Source organism: Aulonocara sp. 'chitande type north' Nkhata Bay, linkage group LG12, assembly GCF_057382095.1.
Source record: "Aulonocara sp. 'chitande type north' Nkhata Bay isolate Kocher_YH1m ecotype deep benthic linkage group LG12, A_spYH_male_GT1.1, whole genome shotgun sequence".
NCBI classification, from domain to species: Eukaryota; Metazoa; Chordata; class Actinopteri; order Cichliformes; family Cichlidae; genus Aulonocara; species Aulonocara sp. 'chitande type north' Nkhata Bay.
In genome coordinates this window covers 11,564,499-11,579,977 of record NC_141355.1, presented here as the reverse complement: position 1 = coordinate 11,579,977, position 15,479 = coordinate 11,564,499, and the positions used below count along the sequence as shown (strand labels likewise).

General features: G+C 42.3%; 1 long non-coding RNA gene across 3 annotated transcripts; it reads right to left on the bottom strand.

Annotated features, from left to right (window-relative positions):
• Positions 1 to 350: 350 nt before the first annotated feature.
• On the bottom strand, positions 351 to 5,951 carry LOC147316995 (uncharacterized). Of its 3 annotated transcripts, none has more exons than XR_015131767.1 (5): positions 5,184 to 5,951; positions 4,663 to 4,810; positions 4,214 to 4,301; positions 1,064 to 3,631; positions 351 to 978 (listed from the first exon to the last, which is right to left on the bottom strand). It is a non-coding gene; the product is annotated as an uncharacterized LOC147316995 (long non-coding RNA). The 3 variants fall into 3 exon arrangements; XR_015131769.1 differs by lacking the exon at positions 351 to 978 and having other exon boundaries at positions 2,064 to 3,631; positions 5,184 to 5,247; positions 5,662 to 5,951; XR_015131768.1 differs by lacking the exon at positions 351 to 978 and having other exon boundaries at positions 2,064 to 3,631; positions 5,184 to 5,219; positions 5,662 to 5,951.
• Between the last annotated feature and the right edge of the window lie 9,528 nt (positions 5,952 to 15,479).

Here is a 15,479-nt window from a genome sequence, read left to right as displayed (position 1 = left end):
GAGAGCATAATGACAATGAAGTGTAAGGTGCTTGGTATGTTTGTTAATTGCCATTTGGTCCCTTGTAAGTTATAAGTGACCTGTATAAACCTCATATTCTATCAGTTGATGGTGATGGTGTACTGCATCTGGTGCAGCCTCCTGTTGAGCCAGACCAACATGCAGTTGTGAGTAATACTCCACAGATTATATGAGTTTACAGTAGAACAGCAATGTTGTCTATTTCTTTACTACAGGAAAATAATGAAGAAACATTGACAGCTGTTAAGGAGGAGGAAGCAACAGAGACACTTTATGAGGTTTACATCTTTTAATACTTTGTGTACAGGAAATACAGGCGACCAATAAAGCCAGTTGAACAAAAAATCTGTTTATTCTTCTTTCAACATGTTGAGGTGATGGGTCAAAAGAAATGATTGTGACATATGGTGTCTCTGACTGCTCTTCCATCTTGTATGTCCGTGGGAGGGTCAGGATGTTCATGGTTTGGATCACTGCTGATGTTTGGTTCAGAAGGACAGTGTTCTCCTCTAATTGTGGCAATGTTGTGAAGAATCACACATGCCACAATAATGTCACATGCCCTTTCTGGGGTGACCCTGAGTCTTTGCAGGCACTGGAACCGGGCCTTAAGCATTCCGATAGTCATTTCAATTCTGGCTCTTGTCCTGCAATTAGCCAGATTATATCGCTGCTGTGGGCCCGGTTCAGGGTCAGGGTAAGGGGTAAGCAAATAGGGTAAACATGGATACCCCCTATCACCAAGCAAGTAGCCAGTGAACTCTCCTAAGACAGAAGGGTACACTTCAGTTCAAATGTCCCTGAAGCAATTGGTCTTTATATATTTTAAAGTATTCTCAACTCACCATGTCCAAATTTTGTGCTCAGTGTACATTCACGGAATATTTGTGAGTCATGGACAGAGCCTGGCCACTTGGCTTCCACATTTGTGATAATGTTGGCAGCATCACATATGATCTTCACAGTGCAGAGAACACAAATTAGCATCCATTACTATAATGAAATAATTTGTTAGTTTGACATGCTACAGGGAACTATGTACCTGTACATTAATGCTGTGGAAAGACTTCCTGTTCACATAGTCTCCTTCATTTACTGAAGGAGCAATGATTGGAATGTGAGTGCCATCTGTACAGCCAATCACGCCTGGGAACCCTGAAAATAAATGTGCAATTTAAGTAGTAGTCCAAGTATCACCACATCATACATTAAGTTTTGGTCATCCTGATACCTGCAATTTTGTGGCATCCCTCTTTGATAAATCTTGTGGGTCTGTGACCGGGGAACACCACAGACGAGTACAGGAGACGTTTCAGTGCAACTGTAACATTCCTGACTGCCCGACAGACGGTAGCCTTGGAAACGTGCTCAGCGTCACCAATATTATACAGAAAGCTCCCGTTTGCAAGAAACCGAAGTGCAATACAAATAATATGCAATGAACTGAGAGCATGTCCGCGATGTGTCACATGCGTAATATATGGCCTGAGGATGTTATCCAAATAAATTATAGATTGTGCTGAGAAACGGTAACGTTCGCACAGAAAATCATCAGGAAATGATAAAATGTCCAAACGCGCTCTGATCACTCTCTCCCGGCGGAGAGCTCTGCGGAGAATTTGGGCTTCACGATCTACTGGCTCTTCAAGGAAGTGGCACGCCATGTCCGACACTTCCTACTGTCAGGTTTCCGACAAAGGGGCGGAGACAGTCAGGGTTAGTTGTAGTAAACCTGCTAGGGGGCAGGTTAGCTTCACGGAGTGTGTCGTCATAGTGACTCACTCAGGCTTCAGCTGAACTCGCTTTGTGAAACCGAAAACCCAGAGTTTTCGTTAACTCAGGGTATACTTACTCAGTTTTTCCACTAAACCGGCTTCCTGAAACAGGGCCCTGTTATTTCAATGGCAGAATCATGGTCTGAGTGCTTTGAGCGCTGTAGACCATCTGTACCTTCCTCTTGCTAACGGTTTTGTTTATTTTTAGTATTCACGTTGTTAACGACAATACAAATGTATGTGCTCAAACAAAAACAAATAAAAGTGTTAAACCAACTTCCCCTTATCACACTGAAAAAAATATGTTGTTGGATTTACTTAATTCAATGGTGGACATTTGTTGCACACAGATGTTTTGCTTTGGCAGCAACTTAAACAATTGAGTTAAATTAACACAATTTATTCATGTTCAATAAACCTGTGCAATTTGTGTTGATAAAATGTGACTTAAACATGTTTTGATGAAGTAATTTGAGCTCTTGAAATATTTTAATCCTTCACAATTTTCTCACTTTATCCCAACACCATTCAATAACTTTTACCCAATACTACTTGGTCACTTAAATACTACATGTTATCTTCAAATTACATTTTGCTATTATATTCTAGTATCAAATACACAATTTTCAAATGGAGGCCTTATAACAGATTATATTGTTCTCTTCCAAGATGGTTGCTGGCATCCACCAGTAACCTTTCAAAACAAAATGTCTAATTTCACTGCATTGACAGTAGGTAAAGAATTAAACTGACATTACTCCACTACTGAATCTATATAAACCAACAGTTAAATAATGTCAGTTCTTCCGTGTTCTCTGGAATCAATCACAGCAAAGAAATTAGACTCTTTCTTTTGAAAAATGTTGGGAAAGAACAATACAAAACATTCTATTTAAGGCCTCTGACGTCAAGATTCAGTTAAACAACAATTATAACTAAACAATTTGAGGTAATGTTAGTTTCCATTAACATTAAATTAGGTTACTGAATTGGCAAACACCTTCCTATTAACATTACCCATTTTACCCCAATAACTAAAGAAATTAGCACTTGCAGGTCAAAACCTTTATTCAAGAGATGCAAAAATAACATTGATACAGTGAGTGACTGTCAAAAATTACGGCACTGATCATACTGTGACATCTTGGTTCAAAACAGCAAGCTTAGAAATATTCAACGTTCCTTACTTCAACTGAATGAAACTGAAAATACCATTTCACACGGCCCATATGGGATATTTAGACTGCATAACTGTTCATGCTACATCTCTTCACTAGTAAAAGAAAGAAAAAATACAAAGAGAAATTTAAAAATGCTGCCAAACAGACAGAGAACTTGTACAGAGCAAAAGGAAAAACAAACAACAACAACAACAAAAAAACGGCTCGTCCTCATGGCAGTTGCAGTGTATATAAAAATGAACCCTGCGATCTGTTCCTGGAATTGAGCTTCAAAAATGCAGCAGAACAAGTGTGAGATTTAAATGTCCTCTCACCTAGAGCTGGTCACCTCACATGCATAACAGTGAGCTTCGTTGCAGGAGCAGTTTTGTCTTAGTTGTGAGCTTTTCTTGAGAGCTGAGTTGCTTCCAACTCCATTACCACCCATTGAATCACCTCAAAAGTGTAGCAGAGTTGTGATGGGTAACTCATGTTGAAGGAATAAGAAAGGTCCAAACAGCATGGCTACTGCAAAGGTCACGTTATCCAGATCTTGAAGAACTACTATACCCTCGATGATGATGCCAACGTCAGAAAAGTCATTGCCTGGTGCATCCTCTGGAGACAGATGTTCATTGTGGTTTTCTCAATCTGTGCAGTGGCCTCAGTCAAGTCCTGGTTAAACACAAAACATTTCTTTAAGATTCCTTTTTAAACTCATCTCTTTTGAATCTACCAGTTCTAATGTTAGAGTAATTTAAACCAATGCAAGCAACATAGTAAATAGCTATAGCCAAAGAGTGGCCTGCCATGCTGCCATTCATGGTCTAACAGAGTTTCTAAGAGAGGGTGAAAAACATAATTTCAAATGCTTTACATTAGTTTTTGTTAGAAAGACACCGGCCCATCAGAAATCCAGGTTTTGTCACTCAGAAGATGTTAGAATTTAGACTTTCAGCCCCACAATTTGGTTAGCTGTTGGTCTTTTTTTTTTTTCAAACAAAAGCTAATGTAAATATTGGTGGGATTTTCCTTTGTTCACTAGAATGACAAATTTAAAGTTTTTTCACACTGATGTGACCCCTAATACAGGGGTGGGGCCTCAAGGGCCGGCGGCTGAGTTCACTACCAGGCCTCATGTGAACTTCAAATTATTAAAGAGGACTACTGGTCCTAACTGGTCCAATGAGGATCAAGTGGATAACTAAATGCATTTTAAAATGTTGCAAAGCCACAATCTACTCATAAAACACTCACCATGAACTCCTGCACCAAGATGTTGCAATTGTCTTTCACACAGATGCGGAGCACTTTGATGAGACTCCCTTTGAGCATTAATGTCATCCTAAAGTATTATAACAAAGAAAACAGAGATTTGTGAACTTTTCAGTAGCACAGAAGAAAATGATCCCAGACCAAAACTTAAACCAGTCAACATGCAACACCAGCATCTACAAAGCAATATCAAAAGTTCCTGTTTGACATCAACTTTATGGATATATAGTTTCCAGAACATTTATTTTTTTAAAAAGATCAATTTTTCTCAGTGGGCCAGTAAATGCATGACGAAAATTATGGCATCCTTTCGGTGGAATCAGTACTCACAGGTAATAGTTGACTGTTTCAATGGATGCAGCATAAAAATCTTTTACTGACCTAATGCAATACATATACACTTTGTAGTTAAAGAATTTTAAAGTTCTTACTGTCATCATGGCAGCTACATCCTTTAGCTTTGTGCCCTGTTCCCCCGATCACTTTGCAAACACTTTCAGCAGACTGTCAGAGAGAAACTCAGCTCTGTCAGAAACCTGTAAAGGCATGGTTGGGATGCACTGGAATGCTGCATTTCATCTGAAATGACATAAAATTATTTTGAAATAACAGCAGGCACTGTGCTTGGTTAATCAGTAATGTTTTGTTGAATAAAAACTGTGTTTCCAGATCTTATGGGATTAAAAAAATCCAAAGATGTTTATTTCTGATTTGCAACCCAAGAACCCACAAGTTACAACCTCATTTTAGTTCAAGTGTGCATTAATGTGAGTCCAGTAATCACCTTTCTGACAATACATACAGGTATAAGTCAAACCTATGGCAGATTTTGGATTTCTCAGTTGTATTAATAGGGTGGTCTATTTGAGTATGCATGCACCTAATAATTATAAAAAACCTATTATAATTAAGTTACAGAAACCTTAAGCGAAAATAGAATATACTTTCTTACCATAACACCTTGAACCCACAATCCATCAGCTGACTCCTGGTGAAATGCAGAATAGATGTGGTCTCTCAATGTGCATCAACAAAAACAAAAACAAAAGGACAGCAGGTGAGGGCAGGAGGGGTAGGGATGTAAGCTAGCATAATACCGCTGATGATATTAGCTAAAGCTGTTCAATGTCCAAAATCTCACTAACACCACGGTGCAGTAAATACACAATGTAACTGAAGAGTCAGTTGTCAAATCTATTCACACAGAAAACCAGATTATGTTATGAGTGCCTCGTAATTAGGTTTAATGTGATATTACGGCTCTTGTGCCAAAGACAAATTCAAATGAAAAAGCGCCAATTCTTTGATAACAGATAAAACAGCAAATAAGCTAACGGCTCTTTTTTAGCATGTTACATGGCGGCACTTTAGACGTTTAACTACATTTGGCTGAAATATGGTAAATATTAATTCAAAAAATCAAGACATACCAAAAAACGTAGAGTTGGCTGCTCGACTTGACTGAGATGGATGCATTTTTTAAACCACGATCCAAAGCCCGCGAGATGAAATCACGCGTGGTTTCACGAGATTTAACGTTGCTATCTTATTGACTTACTTCACCTGAACATGATATAAACAATTTAATACACCCTTTCTGCATATCATGTAGTTTTTACACTATATAGTTACATTTATCTTTAAAACATGAGGCAATTGTGTTAAATACATGCAAGATGCTTACATAAATCCAAGAGATGGCCAGTCCCTTTTTTTCAGTGCACTTAGCCCACACAATAAACAAGGAATCAAGGACATGTATAACCATAGCTACAGTGATAGATATAATTCAGATACAATTGGGCAGATTTATATATACTGTCAGTCATCAACTTTATCAGCTTCATATTCTTCCAAAAGCAGTTTTCGAAAGATCTTTATGAACTGAATAATGCTTGAACATTGCTGTAGGTCCACAGGAAAACTGTTCCACAGTTGTACCCCACAAATGGTATTACCTTTAGTATTACCATTTTAACCCTTGTCCGTGCTTAAGAGTCTTCAAATTTAATTTTCCCCTCAAATCATAGTCCCCTTCTCTGTCAAAAAACATCCTTTGTACATTTCCTGGTAACATATTGTATCTGGCTTTGTACATAATTTTTGCAGTTTTATATTTTATAAGATCCATAAACTTCAGGATTTTTAATTTCTAGAACATGTTCAAAAAATGTTAGTGTGGTCTCTAAATCCTGCTTTAGTAATCATCTTGATTGCTTTTTTCAAAATTTTACATAATGGTTGAAGTCAAGGGCGTAGATTTGGCATGGACGGAAGGGACATGTCCCCACCAATATCCAGTGATTATTGAATTGTCCCCACCAATAATTTGATCTCTTCGAGTAAAGAAAAAAAAAATAGAAAGAAAAAAAAAAGATCTGTCAACGTCTCATTCACCTAGCGGTGCAGAAAGAGTTACGCTCTCTACTGGAGTCCTACCTCATGTGACAAATATGGCCAATGTTATTGGCTGTGCCTTTCAGGGAGCTCTGTTTAGTTTTAGCAGCGGCAAGCCTGCGCTGAGAGTACCCGGAGGAGGAGAGGAGGATGGCAGCAAAAAGAAGAACCTGGATATAAGAAAGTATTTTTCAAAGAAACCTGTAAGTCACTTAAAGTCAAGTTCACTCATAAAATGTGTCCGTCATAATAACGTTACAGGCAATGCTAGGCTTTGGCCCACATCAGTCTAAAATTGTATGTAACCATAAATAACGTGTTTTGGAAACTAACTGCACATCAGGCAGCACTATTAGTTATCTCAGTCTCCTAGCATTTCTAATTTTGATTGAAACTGTCAGAAAAAACGGCAGCCTTGAACAAGCCAGGATATTAGTTTACAGAGGCTGTTAAAATTACAGGGAGTGCAGAATTATTAGGCAAATTAGTATTTTGTCCGCATCATCCTCTTCATGCATGTTGTCTTACTCCAAGCTGTATAGGCTCGAAAGCCTACTACCAATTAAGCATATTAGGTGATGTGCATCGCTGTAATGAGAAGGGGTGTGGTCTAATGACATCAACACCCTATATCAGGTGTGTTATTAGGCAACGCCCTTTCCTTTGGCAAAATGGGTCAAAAGAAGGACTTGACAGGCTCAGAAAAGTCAAAAATAGTGAGATATCTTGCAGAGGGATGCAGCAGTCTCAAAATTGCACAGCTTCTGAAGCGTGATCATCGAACAATCAAGCGTTTCATTCAAAATAGTCAACAGGGTCGCAAGAAGCGTGTGGAAAAACCAAGGTGCAAAATAACTGCCCATGAACTGAGAAAAGTCAAGCGTGCAGCTGCCAAAATGCCACTTGCCACCAGTTTGGCCATATTTCAGAGCTGCAACATCACTGGAGTGCCCAAAAGCACAAGGTGTGCAATACTCAGAGATGTCTGTGAAGGTTCTCAGTCATCCAGGTCATCGTAGTCAAAGGAGCTTGCAAAGAAAAGCGTCTGGACTTCTTTAAGTTGCTTGAAGACGTTTCACCTCTCATCCGAGAAGCTTCTTCAGTTCTAAGGTCAAATGGTGGAGAGTCCCAGATATAAACCTAGTGGGAGTAACCCCCACAGAGGGAGAAAAGGACCCCCTGATGATCCTCTAATCGCCTGAGCCAAGGTGTGAAACTGGGTGTGGGTCCCAATCAGCCAGAGTTTCGGGTGTGTTCATTGTGAAACCTGGCCCCACCTTATCATGCGAATTCCTGAGGTCAGCTGGCCCAGGATGTGAGTGGGCGTTAAGGCGTCTGGGAAGGGATCTCAAAACTGGATTATAGATGGCAGAGAGTTGGTGTCGTAAACCCCTGCCTCTGTTCAAAGATGGTCGCTCACAGTGGACATAGATGGCTTCTTTCACTCCTCTTTCAAACCATCTGTCCTCTCTGTCCAAAATGTGAACATTGGCATCCTCGAAAGAGTGTCCTTTATCCTTAAGATGCAGATGGACTGCTGAGTCTTGTCCTGTGGAGGTGGCTCTTCTGTGTTGTGCCATGCGCTTGTGAAGTGGCTGTTTGGTCTCTCCAATGTAGAGGTCTGGGCATTCCTCGCTGCACTGTACAGCATACACCACATTGTTAAGTCTGTGTTTTGGCGTTTTGTCTTTTGGGTGAACCAGTTTTTGTCTGAGCGTGTTGCTGGGTCTGAAATACACCGGGATGTCGTGGCTGATTGGGACCCACACCCAGTTTCACACCTTGGCTCAGGCGATTAGAGGATCATCAGGGGGTCCTTTTGTCCCTCTGTGGGGGTTACTCCCACTAGGTTTATATCTGGGACTCTCCACCATTTGACCTTAGAACTGAAGAAGCTTCTCGGATGAGAGGTGAAACGTCTTCAAGCAACTTAAAGAAGTCCAGATGCTTTTCTTTGCAAGCTCCTTTGAATACTCAGAGACATGGCCAAGGTAAGAAAGGCTGAAAGACGACCACCACTGAACAAGACACACAAGCTGAAACGTCAAGACTGGGCCAAGAAATATCTCAAGACTGGTTTTTCTAAGGTTTTATGGACTGATGAAATGAGAGTGAGTCTTGATGGGCCAGATGGATGGGCCCGTGGCTGGATTGGTAAAGGGCAGAGAGCTCCAGTCCGACTCAGACGCCAGCAAGGTGGAGGTGGAGTTTGGGCTGGTTTGGGCTGGTATCATCAAAGATGAGCTTGTGGGGCCTTTTCGGGTTGAGGATGGAGTCAAGCTCAACTCCCAGTCCTACTGCCAGTTTCTGGAAGACACCTTCTTCAAGCAGTGGTACAGGAAGAGGTCTGCATCCTTCAAGAAAAACATGATTTTCATGCAGGACAATGCTCCATCACACGCGTCCAAGTACTCCACAGCGTGGCTGGCAAGAAAGGGTATAAAAGAAGAAAAACTAATGACATGGCCACCTTGTTCACCTGATCTGAACCCCATTGAGAACCTGTGGTCCATCATCAAATGTGAGATTTACAAGGAGGGAAAACAGTACACCTCTCTGAACAGTGTCTAGGAGGCTGTGGTTGCTGCTGCACGCAATGTTGATGGTGAACAGATCAAAACACTGACAGAATCCATGGATGGCAGGCTTTTGAGTGTCCTTGCAAAGAAAGGTGGCTATATTGGTTGCTGATTTGTTTTTGTTTTGTTTTTGAATGTCAGAAATGTATATTTGTGAATGTGGAGATGTTATATTGGTTTCACTGGTAAAAATAAATAATTGAAATGGGTATATATTTGTTTTTTGTTAAGTTGCCTAATAATTATGCACAGTAATAGTCACCTGCACACACAGATATCCCCCTAAAATAGCTAAAACTAAAAACAAACTAAAAACTACTTCCAAAAACATTCAGCTTTGATATTAATGAGTTTTTTGGGTTCATTGAGAACATGGTTGTTGTTCCATAATAAAATTATTCCTCAAAAATACAACTTGCCTAATAATTCTGCACTCCCTGTATATGTCCAACATTAAAATGTTGGTGACACAATAATTTCATCCTAACGGCACTGACATATTTATGACAGCATGTTTGCACTGAAGCACCGTAGCAATTTCCTAATGTTGTAAACCTGCTCAACATTTGGCAATAAACCCCATTCTGATTCTGATTCTGATTCTGATATTCATGTGGTTAGTTTTTGAGACAAAATATCATGAGGTAGTCATGATTTTGCAAATATAATTGACAGAAACACTGAAGCAGCTACACATTTTATTCTTATTGTCATGTATGTCCTATTTGTCAGGTGACAGAAGAACCAACACAAAGCTCAGAGAGCAATGGTGATACAAGATCACAGGTGAAACTGGATGATGACTTGGTGGTTCATTACTGTATTTGAAGCTATTTTTGTATGATACCTGATTTATATGGAATATGGCTGAAGTAAAATAAAGTCTAAAATACTTAGTCATTTGTTTAATAGTAGTTTAACATGATATAATTCACATATAGAACTATGAATTGTAATTTTAAATGGTTTAAAAACATGTAGAAAAGCATATGTAGGCAAGTATATTTCTCCCTTTTTCTTTTTTCTTTTTTTTTTTTTATCAAGAAGCAAAGACAAAAAGGAAAAAAAAAAAGAAAAAAAAGAAACGGGGCAGGGTTTGGTGGTTGAATCATTCGTCCTCACCAATGCCAAAACCAAATCTACGCCCTTGGTTGAAGTGAAGTTTTGTATGTATTTCCCAAGACTTCCACACAGTATTCCAAATATGGCAATATTATTAGGTGGTGTTTCTCTGGTGTGGTGTCATGGGTTTGCTTCCTTTTTCAGCACAGGTAGGATGTTGGCATACCAGCGGTACATCAGACGTCATTTGATGGAGCGTTTTTTAGGAGCAGTGTGACAGACGTCTGGTGTTGGAATATTGTCGCCTCCCTGACTGCCGTCAACTGCTTGCCTGTCAGCTGCTGGTGAAGCCGTATTTCCGGGATCACTACAGAGATCAACTTCATCTTTACCTCTGCATCCTGCGTGCGCTGATTTCCCCATTCACTCTGAGTTCGTGTCAGCTCCCTTCCCTGGTTTCCCTCAGTTTATTTGTCACTGTACACAACCTCTCACCCTGTGTAAATAATCCGGGCCTTGTAAATAAAGAGCACTCTGCATTCCCTGCGTTTCTGTGTGTTCTGCCATAGAGTCCGCTCGTTCAGCCTAACAGAAGATTCCGACCATTCTATGGACTCTGCAGAGCGCACACATCGGGTTCCTAGTGACGAGCTCCAGAGACACGAGGAATCTCTGTTGAGCTTGACCCATCAGTTCCGTGAGTCAGAACAATAGGCTGGTCGGGTTAATGATACCCTGATGGCTATTCAGGAAACACTAGCCCGACTCATTCCTCCCTTGACTACCGGTCCTTCGCCCCCTCCACCCGAACCAGAATGCCGGTTCGACTCACGACCCTGCTCCTCCGGCCCTAGTACCATTTACGGGGAATGCCCACTGTTGCTCAACCTTCACTCCATCCCGCTCCGGTCCAAGCATGGTCGCCTCCTGGGAATAATGCTGAGGAACCGATGCAGTTGGGTGGTATGAGACTTGCCCCCGAAGAGCGTCAGAGACTATGTTTGCGGCTATGCTTGTATTGTGGTCAGTCAGGCCACTTTGTATCTACCTACCAGCTTCGGTTAAAGGGCGAGGCCCATCAGTAACTAGTGGGTGGCACCTTTTCTTGGTCTCAGGTTCCCCACATGCAGCTCTCCGCTATCTTGTATAAATACACCAAGACCTACTCTACTCGAGCTCTTTTAGACTCTGAGGCTGAACAGAACTTGATCAACAACGGTCTGGTACAACACTGGTATTGAAACAGGGCTTCTAAAGGTCCCCGTTTTGGTTATTGCCGTCAATGGTCAGACCCTGCCGTTGGTCACCCATGAAACGGAACCTTTCTCATTAATTCTCTTGGGCAATCATCCTAAATTTCTCCGGTTTTTTGTTTTCGCGTCCCCTGACTCCCCCGTCGTCTTGGGTTATCCTTGGTTCGAGTGCCACAATCCTCATATCAACTGGGCCACCCGTCGTATAGAGAGTTGGAGTAGCCATTGTTTGTCACATTGTTTACAGTCTGCTTTACCTCCTTCGGTGGCCAGTGGTCCCGAATTGACACAAGAAGATTTGGACCTGTCGTCTGTGCCGGAGGTGTACCATGATCTGAGGCCAGTTTTCAGCAAACGTTGCACTCTGCCTCTGCCTCCTCACCGGCCGTATGACTGTTCTATTGAACTGTTGCCAGAGCTGTGCAATCTCTCTGGGCCGGAGAGGGCTGCCATGGAAGCGTATATTACAGAGTCACTGGAGGCAGGCTTGATTCGGCCATCCTCTTCACCCGTGGCTGGGGGTTTCTTTTTTGTAGGGAAAAAGGACGGATCCCTCAGACCTTGTGTTGACTGACGCGGACTTAATAACATCACTGTAAGGAATAAATATGCCCTTCCACTAATTTCTTCCGCCTTTGCCCCGTTACAGAAAGCGATTGTTTTCACTAAGTTGGACCTTGGACTGACCAATGCGCCTGCAGTGTTTCAGGCTCTGATCAATGATGTGTTGCAGGACTTTTTGAACCGCTTCGTCTTTGCATATCTGGACGACATTCTAATTTTTTCCAGATCACTAGATGACCGCGTACAGCAGGTGCGCTGTGTGTTACAGTGGTTTCTGGAAAATAAGCTCTTTGTGAAAGCTGAGTTATGTGTCTTCCATGCCGAGTCAGTGTCCTTTTTGGGTTACATACTAGAAAAGGGACAGTGGCTTTGAGCTGACCCCTGTAAGCCATTGTGAGTTGGCCGACCTCTTCCACACACAAGCAATTACAGAGGTTTCTGGGATTCGCTAATTTTTATCAGCGGTTCATTAAGAATTTCAGTTGCGTTGTGCTTCCGCTCACTAGTTTGACATCCCCACTCGTGGTTTTCAGTGGACACCGGAAACCGAACAAGCTTTTTCACGACTTAAGGAGCTATTTTGCTCCGCTTCCGTCCTCACCCACCCCGATGTGTCCAGGCAGTTTGTTGTTGAAGCTGACGCTTCAGATGCGGGCGCAGGAGCTGTGCTGTCTCAAATTTCGCCGGACGATGTGCGCTTTCTTTCTCTCCGCGGTTTAGTTCTGCCAAGAGAAATTACGGCGTCGGTAACTGCAAAATTCCAGCTCTTAAGTTGGTCTTGGAGGAGTTGCACCACTGGCTCGAGGGAGCAGAACATCTGTTTGTGATTTGGACCGATCATAGGAATCTCGTCTACATTCGAAGCGTGAAGCGGCTTAATTCCAGGCAAACCAGGTGGCAGTTGTTCTTTAGCCGCTTTAACTTTATGATTTCCTTCCGTCTGGGCTCCCATAACATGAAGGCAGATGCGTTGTTGCGCCAATTCTCCTCGGAAGCTGAGGCCTCGGACGTGGGCACAATTGTTCCCCCTCCTGTTTGGTGGGGGCCTTGGTATGGGAAATCAGGGATCGGGACCTCCGGGTAAGCTATTTGTTCCATCCACCGTGCGCCCGTGTGTCCTGCATTGGCTGCACACTGCGCACTTCGCCTGTCACCCTGGCATTCGTCATATGGTGTCTTTGTTGAAACTGTCCTTTTGATGGCCTTTGTTGGAGGGGGATGCACATGAGTATGTTGTGCGCGTTCTAAAAGCAGTCACCAGGCGACTTCTAGGCTTTTGCCCTTGGTCACTTTGAACTTTGTCATGGGGCTGCCGCGTTCCTCTGGTCACTTGGTCATCCTTACCATCGTGGACAGATTCTCTAAGGCTGACCATTTTGTTCCCTTGCCTAAAGTCCCTTCTGTCTTTGAGACTGCTCTCTTACTTGTTGATGACGGCCTCAGTTTGTGTCGTGCGTGGAAGCGGGTTTTGCACAGCTTTGGGGTGGGAGTGAGCCTCTCCTTGGGCTATCACTCACAGTCTAATGAGCAAACTGAGAGGACAAACCAACAACTGGAATCCGTGCTCTGCTGTTTGGTTTCGGTTAATCCTGCTTCCAGGACCAACTGCACCGCAGCAGCAGGATTTGGCGCCAGACCAAGGTGGCGATGCTTCAGACTACAACACAAGCTTGCTGTACGGCAGATTGGAGGAGATCTCCCACTCCTCTATACACCGTGGGACAAAAGGTGTGGCTGTCCTCTGCAACTGTTCCTTTGAAATGTATTTCTAGAAAGCTGACACACTGTTTTCTGGGTCCTTTCACAATTCAATGCATCATTAATCCTGTATGTGTCAGACTGCAACTGCCCGCTTCCATGAGGACAATCCGTTTCTCCTTCTCTGCATTCTGATTGTGAAGCGACCTTCTCTCCTCGACATCTCAATGACAATCGTGCATCCACCCCAAGAGAGGGAAGAGGGCAGCTCCAGACGGCGGTCCCATAACCCAAGGTCAAGAGTACCAGAGAGTCAGATGCAGTAGGCAGCCGACCCCAGCAGAGGAGAGGCCAGCCACCTCAGCCCCAGACAAACAACCAGTGGGGAGTGGCACGGAGGGGAACCCCCACCCACAATAACAATGTCCCAAAGGGACCAAGTCTCAGCAAACCTCAGACCAAGGCCTAACCATACATGCACGCACGCGCACACATTCACAGCCACCCAAACATCTGAAGTGCAGACAAAAAGATGCCCCCAGAGCCAGCAGTGACTCTGGAATGCAGCCAACTCCTAACCCAGACATGGTGCAAGAAACAGGGGTGTAGGAAGATCCTCCAGCTTCCCTGCCCTCTCAGTGTTAAAAGTGGCTTGTTTGTCATATAAACAAGAATGGCCTGTGGCAAATAAGCCTTTATTATAACGACTCGAATTATAAAAAACAAGGAAAACGTAGGGTCAGATTTACTAATGTTTGCAGCAGCCGAAAGAGTTCTTTTAACGTTAAAATGCTGCTGGATTTACTGACGAGGCACAGCGTCAGTTTGTGGCTGACAGTTGTGAACAGGAATAATTTGCAGCTGGCCTTCTGACTTATGTATTTGTTTTACTTTCAGGAGGAGAATATTTAAATGTGAATTAAAGTCTTTTTCAGCACACATCTAATGTTGAAAAAAAATCCTGCCCATTATGGTTGTTATAGCTGGTATTTGGAGTTTATTTTTAGAATCGACACTTTGCATGGATGCTCAAAGCTGTGAGTTAAGCGCCAAAACTTTGGCTGTCCTAAAACTCTTCATTCAGTCCTCATGTTGAGTGTTTAGAGGTAAGCCCCAGTTATTGTTCCTCAATAAAACAGGTATTTTATTGAAACAGAGCAGAAATTACTTGAAATTAGCTTTGTTTTTGCCTCAGCAGTGTGCACACAGTGGGCAAATTCTTTCTATTGAATCTGTGATGAATAGAATTGGTACTTTCTTATATTTTACTGTTATGATCCAGTGAAACTCCTTTCTGCCTTCCTGTGAACTGTTTCTATGGCTGCAGTAAAATTTCTTTCCATCCATCACTTAACCCAGCTGAACTGCACTGAAGTAAAAATAAACAAAAAAAAACAATTGTTTTTGCTTGCCTGTCCAGCAGGACAGCAGAATTGTTGTCTAAAGGCCAAAAATGCCCAACAGATTTACTTTCCCAAGTGGACCCATATAGCATTTGCAAAATGGTTCCCTTTATAGCCATATTTTATTAGATTAGATCTTTACTAGGATGTTTTATTTTCAGTTATAACAATCACAATGGACAAGACCATGGGACGGAAATGAAAAAAGAAGAAAGAAAGAGAAGTTGGGAAGAAAGTTAACAGAAACACCGCTTCAGTCCCTGCTGGGGGGGAAAAAAACAACCAACACAGC